Raw genomic sequence first — 8,667 nt, 5'->3', positions numbered from 1 at the left:
AAAGTGGGAAAATTTTGCTCTCTCTCTCTCATGCGGACAAAAGTTTGCTCTTGTTCATGCTTTTGATCACTGGTAACTTGCCTTGGCATCTTGAGACACTTTGTGGATTAATATCCCTGAAGCTTCTCCCCACTCCATTGTGTAAACAATGGTTATGCTGAATGTACAGTGGCAGAATGAGAGTACCCCTCAGAAAATTTACCCCTTTTGTTTCTTCAAAGAATTAAATCTAAATAATATTGCTTGATTCTTTAAAATGCAAAACTTAATAAGTTGTTTTCAAGGATCATACTATAGTGAAGATACAGAGAATTAATGAGGGTTAATCTGGCCTAAAGTAACTGTGCCAAGCCAGCCATACAAATCTAACTTGTCCTCTTGTGACTAAAATAAAAATTTTTAAAGTCTCCAAGCATTCCCTGAGAGCAGTTTAAAATTAAAACCAAGAGAATGCAGAGTGATTCGATGCATCTCCCTGTTTCTATATTCTGATCTAGGGTAAAACCTTACTTACATATTTTCTATTAAGTTAAAAATCACATAACACCAGGTTATAGTCCAACAGGTTTAATTGGAAACACTAATTTCGGAGCGCCGCTCCTTCTTCAGGTGGTTGTGGAGGACACAATTGTAAGACACAGAATCTAGAGCAAAAGTTTACAGTGTGATGTAACTGAAATTATACATTGAAAAATACCTTGATTGTTTGTTGAATCTTTCATCTGTTCAAATATCATGATAGTTTCACTTCTTTCATATGTAAATCACAAAACTTTTTTTTAAATAAAAGTTACATTCTCAGGTTAACTGTAAATTGGTGTTAGCCAGACAATATGTCGAAGGTGTTAGCCCGCTGTGTTCTCTGTCTGAGCAATAATGTTTAGACTGATTCCGATCTAACAAGTGAGTTAACAAGTCTTACATGAATTCATGCAGTTTTTGAGCAAAGTACAATGTAACGCTGCAAGTACAAATTCAGGACAACTCCATACAATCCTGTCACGGTAGGCGCTGCAAGACGTGTCAGAGTGTGGACATGGACACCACCATTACACGTGGGGACACCTCTCACCATGTACATGGCAGGTACTCATGTGAATCAGCCAATGTTGTCTATCTTATACGCTGCAGGCAAGGATGCACTGAGACATGGTAGATTGGGGAAACTGAGCAACGGTTATGGCAATAGATGAATGGGCACCGCACAACAATCAACAGACAGGAGTGTTCCCTCCCAGTTGGGGAGCGCTTCAGCAGTCCAGGACATTCGACCTCAGTTCTTCGGTTGACCATCCTCCAAGGCGGACTTCGGGACAGGCGGCAGCGAAAAGTGGCTTAGCAGAGGCTGATAGCTAAGTTCCGTACCCATAAGGAGGGTCTCAACCGGGACCTTGGGTTCATGTCACACTACAGGTGACCACCATTGCACTATACACAAGCACAGACACTCCTACACACACACACACTAACACACACACACACTAACACACACACGTATCCTCTCACAGACTTAGACCACTTACACTCACGCACTCACATATACACTCTGTCTCATAGACACTCACAACCCCCACCCCAGACATACACACAAACACACACATTCCTACAGACACATGCTCCCACACTCACACATTCACCCCCTCACAGACTTAGACACTCCACACTCATGTATACACATATTTACACTTTGTGGAATGAATTTATACTTTAGAGTTACATTGTACATTGCTAAAAAATTGCACGAATTCATGTCAGACTTGTTAACTCACTCGTTAGATTAGAATCAGTCTAAACATTATGGCACAGACAGAGAATACAGGGGGCTAACACCTTCAACATATTGTCTGGCTAACACCAGTTGTTACAGTTAACCTGAGAATGCAACTTTTATTTTAAAAAAATTTGCGATTTACGTATGAAAGAAGTGAAACTATCATGGTATTTGAACAGATGAAAGACTCAACAAACAATCAAGGTATTTTTCAATGTATAATTTCAGTTACATCACACTGTAAACCTTTGCTCTAGATTCTGTGTCTTACAATTGTGTACTGTACAATCACCTGATGAAGGAGCAGCAAGTGCTTCCAATTAAACCTGTTGGACTATAACCTGGTGTTGTGTGATTTTTAACTTTGTACACCCCAGTCCAACATCGGCATCTCCAAATCATATTTTGTATCAACACCAATGTCAACACAGACAACAATTTACTATAGAATATTGTAAACATTGGGTTTCATGATGCAGGCTTATGAGCTACCTAATTACTACGTACATGCACTTTCACTCCATCTTCAGACACTACATTCCAAGCTGGCACAGAAGAACAATCAAATGATTTTTGGACCATCGAACAAAAAAACTGGGATGTCAACAAATTTATTTGAAATGCTATTAGTAGCACATATGCTGCATTAAAGAAAATTTTTCTACTCCTAATTTTTCTGCGTTGATCTGCAAATATCATGCTCTTTCTGATATGATTTGATAGCTGTTAGGCAGCATTGGTGCCCTGGACTTCATGTGAACCCTATTAAACAAAATGAAAAGGAAAATAAGTTTGTCCCTCTTCCCCAAAACTATGAGCCAACCTATTTCATCAACAGAGACAAACAAAAATTCACAGTTTGCTTTTATAAAATGAATCAATACTACTTGTGTTGATCAAATGCATAGTAAATAGATCACATTTTAAAAATTGGAGTCTTCATATGTTCTTCATCCTCTAGATGAATTCTTGAACATATTTGTGTTAACAGGAGGTGGTGATAAGTTGGGATACGTCCTCTACCCACAAGAACAGGTGGAAAATTTGAAGGGAAGCCAGTCTGGACTGAAATACCTTCCAACTGCTGATACAATGGTGGTATGTGGCATAGAGCTGGCAGCTTGTTATATTCTTACCCTCTCAACAAAGGAGGATTCACAGTACAGGGAGAATCCAGAACAAGACAAAGGAAGAATTTTTAAAAAGCTCTAAAATTGATTGGGTGCCTTGAAAGCTTAAATGTTTAAAGAAGTGAGAAGCTCAATGAGTGTGGGACTGCAGCAGAGTAAGACAAAGGTTGAGTGAGTTACTGACTGCTGTTGAAAATTTGGCTCAAAGTGGAAATTCAGTGAAAATGATGCCCGAGTGTTTTAATTAGGGGTTACTGAAAAAAATAAATTCTCCAGAGACAGAGATGTTCATGGGAGAGGATAGAAGGCATGGTTAACCTGCAGTGAGACCAGCAACAGAGCGACATCACAAACCACATTGTGACGCAAGTGCAGGAAAAAGAGTTGATTGGTGAAAGCACTGGTGAATATTTCTAGTCTTTCACATAAAAGTAAGGTCTTCAGTTTGTGTTTAGGACTCTAAGTGTTTATCTCTTTCTTTTAAAAATAACCGCTTAAGTATCAGATTGAAACTGAGGATTTTTTTCTTTTTAGTTTATATAAACAATATATTAGTGCATGAAGTGAGAAGAAAAGGGAATCTTGAATTAATTCATAACTTAAATCAAAAACAATAGTGATGGTGGGATGGGTCATGTGTTGTAATATATGGAAGTTGCTGGGCCCTAATGTGATCCAGAGTAATTACATCTGCAGTAAGTGTTTGAACCTCAAGGAAGTTTGGATCCAAGTTGAAGAGCTTGAGTCTGAACTGCAGACATCGTGCCACATTAGGGAAAGGGGTGGTTACTTGGACATTTTGCTCCAATGGGCAACTGCAGCCCTCAGATTAGAACATTCAAAATTAGTCTGTGATCAGAGACAAGAGGGTGTGAGTGCAGATGAGGCATGTATGTGGAGGTAAAATTGAGGAGCTTCAAGCCTTGGGCCATTGGCTACAGTTTTTTTAATAAACTACAGGTTTTCCAAGTTGAATTAACTAGTTCAGCTCTAGCTCTTTGTCTTTGCTGCATGCACTTTGGAATAATGATAGCATGACAAGCACAGAAAACTTCTCTCTCTGATTTCAGTTAAGATCTTGAGAAGCCCTTCTATCCCCCCAAAAAAAATTAACTTCAGCTTTGTAAAGAGTTCTGTCTAAAGTAGAATAACTTACTTGACAAAAATCACCTGAACACATTGCAAATCAAATCTCTCTATATTCATTCCATAGCCTCCTCACCATCAGTAAATAGAACAGCTATGTTTTAATGAAAATTGGAAATTAGCTACCTGAGAGTTCTTCCGTGATGCTGCAATGATGTGAATTCAAGTTATGGGAGGATAGTGTTCTTCTAGCCAGTAAATATTGTATCAGTGAAATAACTTGTAAGATTTAAGCACCCTAATGCAAATAGATCACCTTAAAAACTACAATGTGTTGGCAGAACAACCTACCAAAACAAAGCATCTGGGAACAGGTCAGGCATAAATAAGCACATCCACTTTATTGTTTTAGATGTGGAAAACATACACCATACAATACACAGAGAACCTTACTATGAAAACTACACCCTGACATAGGTAAGGCCACCTGGTGCCAGCAGAATCCCCTGATACATGCACATGCTGCACCCTAATATACGCCCAGTACTTACATGAAACATCGATCTACATCCATAAAACTTCCAGCAGAATGTGTATTAGAGTATGTTGTAATTTGTTTGTTAAGTGGCCAGTGATATTTTTAGAAAAGGCACTTGTATATGTTAAATCAACACACCTGTTTCTAATGATTAGCAGAATACTGGGATGAAGATGCTGATGGTAGCTCCTGATACCTTCATTTTTTGATTAGGAACTGTGTTATCTTCTCATCAAACCAGAAAGCTGAAAGAGAACATGAAAAAACATTTGATGTCTCTTCAAATCTTTCTGCTCCACAGTAGCTTATCACTGCAGCAGGGAGATGATGAGTTTGATCAGTACACAAAACAGAGATAATGGGAAGTTATATGATGATTAATCTGTTTATAAAGAACCATTTTCAACTTTAAATAACTGACAAAGCATTTCACTTCATTAAACTGTTGATTATTTTTAATAAAAGGATCCATTTTTAGCAAATTGCTTAATGATAGTTAATGATTGAATGGAAAACAAATCTTGTGAAGTTAGCAAAAAGTAGTAAGCCCAAGCAGGTTAATAACCTGCTGACAATCAACCTGACTCCCTTAATGTCCGTGGCAACTGCTTTCAAGTCAATGAGCAAAATTGTTCATTTGACATTTTCCATTTCATAATGAAACATACATTAAAATTTGTAGCTTGTTCTAAAAATATAAAACTCTCAGAGACTGGCTACCCAAATATACAACTGTAATAAGAATTCCACATTATTTTTCATTGTTTGTTTTTGTTTTTAATGTTTTCATCTTGCTTTTACTCTCCATCATGCTAATCTCATGAATGATACCAAAGTATTTTTTACTCCTAAATTCTAATTGCACATAAAATATCTGGAATTAGACTGCACGGGTGAAATTCATTCAATCCATTACATCTATTTCAACTCTTTGAAAAAGCTATCCAATTCGTCCAATTGGCATGCTGTTTCCCCAACCCCTACAATTCTTTTCTTTTATAAAATAGGTCCAATTTGATTGTTAGCTTTGCACCTTTATTCCTTTCAACATTTAGTGTCCCTACTTTCCATTTAATGATAGACTATGATATTTTTCCCCTTTCCCAACCACTATTCCCCAAACTTTGTGCAGTTTAAAACCTATTATATGGAATCATAGAATCCCTACAGTGAAGTTACAGGCCATTTAGCCCATCTGAAGAGCATCCCACACAGACCCACACCCTCTCCTTATATTTAGCATAGCCAATCCACCTGACTTGCACATCTTTGCTGCTGTGGGAAGAAACCAGAGCACTCAGAGACAGCAGTGCCAACCATTGAGCTACCATGCCTCAGAGACACATCTCTGCTTTTGTCCAAGTCTGATGGAAGAACGAAAATTCATCAACCTGATCTATTCATTCTGTTTTTCTCTCCTCACATTGTGTCAGATATAGTGAGTATTTTCAGCATTTTCTGTTTTTATATCCAGTTTCCTTTTAAAAGATTTTTTGAGTCTGCTTTCAACAGCTTTTGAGAAAGCATGATCCCAAATCATAGCTCCATAAGTTTATTTCTCCTCATCTTCCCACTGATAGTTTTAAGGTAATTGGCAAAACAATGTCCATTGTTTACTGACCTTCATGCCAGTAGAAACAGCGACTCTGTGAAATCTGAAAAAAATGCTTCATAATTTTGAATATTTAGTGAGAACTGTTCATTGAATTTTAATCCAATCTGTCAATAACTTTGAGAAAATCCATTATAGTCAACCATTGATTCAGCCTCTTCTGCACTAGTTAACATTAGTCAAAGTACTAATAAGTAAGCTATAATTGTCATCAGTGCTCTAGACTGAGATGGAGAAAGCTTCTGTAAAATATGTGTACACAGACACTGTAGGAAGATATGCTTGCCAACACTCGTCATTTCCCTATTGGTTCCCTCATTGCCATAGCATTGGCTAATTAGTGAGAAACTGGAAGGATGATTTTCACCCATGGAAGCAAAAGTTGTGTCTTCAGTAATGGAAAGGAAAAACGATAATTTGGAGGGAAAAACAATTAGTGTGGACCTGCATCTCAAAGCTTAACAGAACATAAAGATCCCTTCACCCAGTTTCACACACTTTACACCAAAATGAATTAAAATACTTTGTTTTTAATTTCCTAAAAGTAATAGTAAAAATTCCAGAATATATCTGTTGAAAGTTGTAATATACATTTGAGAATTCTTGAATGAAAGAAAAGCCTGAAGAAAAATTTCTTCATTCTGCTAAAATATGATGCGTGAGGAAATAAGTATATGCTGCAACAAAAGGGGAGAGATGCAGAAATTGAAATTATTTTCTTATTTTTTGATTTTACATTGTGAATTAAAAATGCTTAAAACTGCATAAAAATACAACAATGCATTTGCAGTAAAGTTAAAGCTCAGGAAAATTGCTGATAAATATGTTAGCTCTGTACGTTGTATTTGAATTAAAAAGTCACTTCATTGCATCCATCATTAACTAGCTCAATGCTTGTTGCTGGATGAGACCTGACTAAGTCTTGATGGCTTGAATGTTCTATCAGCTATCCTGTAGGTCTTAAAGGAAGAATGGTATGATGCAGGAGTGGAGGGGGAAATGGAAGGTGGGGAAGATGTACAGGATTACTTTGGTGGATCTGGAAGCACTTCTGAATATTTATTGATCAGCCTTACTTCTATTTATGACTAATCAAAACTCTGAAGAGGTGAGTGGAGTCATCAACTGACTCCAGACACTAGTCTCATGCCACTAGGTCAAATATTGGCAAGGAAACCTCATGCTGATTACCACTTACCAAACTCCCTTGGCTGATGAATCAGTACTCCTCCACGTTGAACAACACTTAAAGAAAGCACTGAAGGTAGCAAGGGAGCAGAATGTACTTTGAGAGAGGGATTTCAAAGTTGACCATCACAGAGTGGTTTGGCAGCAACACTGCAGATTGAGCTGGTCAGGTCCTAGAGGACAGAGCTGCTAGACTGGTCTGCAGCAGATGGTAAAGCAATCAACAAGAGGAAAAAGTATACTTGACTTCATCCTTTCCAGTTCGCTGGCTGAAGATGCATCTGTCTTGACAGAATCAGTAAGAGTGACTGCCTCACAGTCCTTGTGGAAATGAAGCCCTTGCTTCACTTTGAGAAAACCTCCATTGTGTTGTATGGCGATATCACCCTCATAAATGGGACTGACTTGGAACAGATCTAACAACTCAAGACTGGACATCTATGAGGCACCGTGGGCCATCAGCATCAGCAGAATCATATTCCAATACAATCTCCAATCTCACAGCTCAGCATATCCACTACTCTACCATTACTATCGAATGAGGAGGTCAACCCTGGTTCAATGGAGAGTCCAGAAAGGCATGCCAGGAGTAGCACCAGGCATACTAAAAATGTCAACCTGGTTAAGCTACTAAACAAGACTACTTGCATGCCAAAACAGCAAGAAATAGACAGGGCTAAGCGATGCCACAACAGCTCTGCAGTTCTGCCACATCTATTCATGAATGGTGAACAACAGCTCACTGGAGGACAAGGTTCCATAAATATCCCCATACTTAATTATGGGGGAGCCCAGGACAACAGAGCATAAGATGAGGTTGAAGTTTTTGCAAAAATGTTCAAGCCAGAGTGCAAAGTGGATGACCCATCTTGGCTTCCTCCAGTGGTCCCCAGTTACCAATTTTCAGCTAATTTAGTTCTATCCACATGATAGCAATAAACGGTTGGAGGCACTGGATACTGCAAAGACTATGGGCGCTGACACATTCTGGCAATAGTACTAAAGACTGCTTCTCCAAATTTTCTGCACTCCTAGCCAGACTGTGTCAGAATAGCTACAAGACCTGACAATGTGATAAATGGCCCAGGTGTATCCCAAATATAAAAACCAGGATGAATCCAACCCAGCCAATTACTGGCCCATCAGTCTCTTCTCAATCAAGAGTAAAATGATGGAGGTGTCATCAACAGTGCTATCAAGCAGCACCTGCACAACAATAATCTGCTCAATGATGGCCACTTTGGGTTCCACAAGGGCCACTCAGCTCCTAACCTCATTACAGCATAATTCCTAAATGTCATTGTCACTGTCTTGTCACATGTGGAACTGGGATTTGAGGTTT

At 38.5% G+C, this 8,667-nt stretch overlaps 1 long non-coding RNA gene across 1 annotated transcript; it reads right to left on the bottom strand.

Moving 5' to 3' along the window:
• Window positions 1-2,450: 2,450 nt before the first annotated feature.
• On the bottom strand, window positions 2,451-8,375 carry LOC122551967. The gene is made up of 3 exons (XR_006312234.1): window positions 7,336-8,375; window positions 4,664-4,770; window positions 2,451-2,533 (listed from the first exon to the last, which is right to left on the bottom strand). It is a non-coding gene; the product is annotated as an uncharacterized LOC122551967 (long non-coding RNA).
• Window positions 8,376-8,667: the final 292 nt, after the last annotated feature.

This window comes from Chiloscyllium plagiosum, chromosome 7, assembly GCF_004010195.1.
Source record: "Chiloscyllium plagiosum isolate BGI_BamShark_2017 chromosome 7, ASM401019v2, whole genome shotgun sequence".
In the NCBI taxonomy this organism is placed as follows: domain Eukaryota; kingdom Metazoa; phylum Chordata; class Chondrichthyes; order Orectolobiformes; family Hemiscylliidae; genus Chiloscyllium; species Chiloscyllium plagiosum.
The sequence above is the reverse complement of the archived record's forward strand: the minus strand, read 5'-3'. Positions and strand labels throughout refer to the sequence as shown.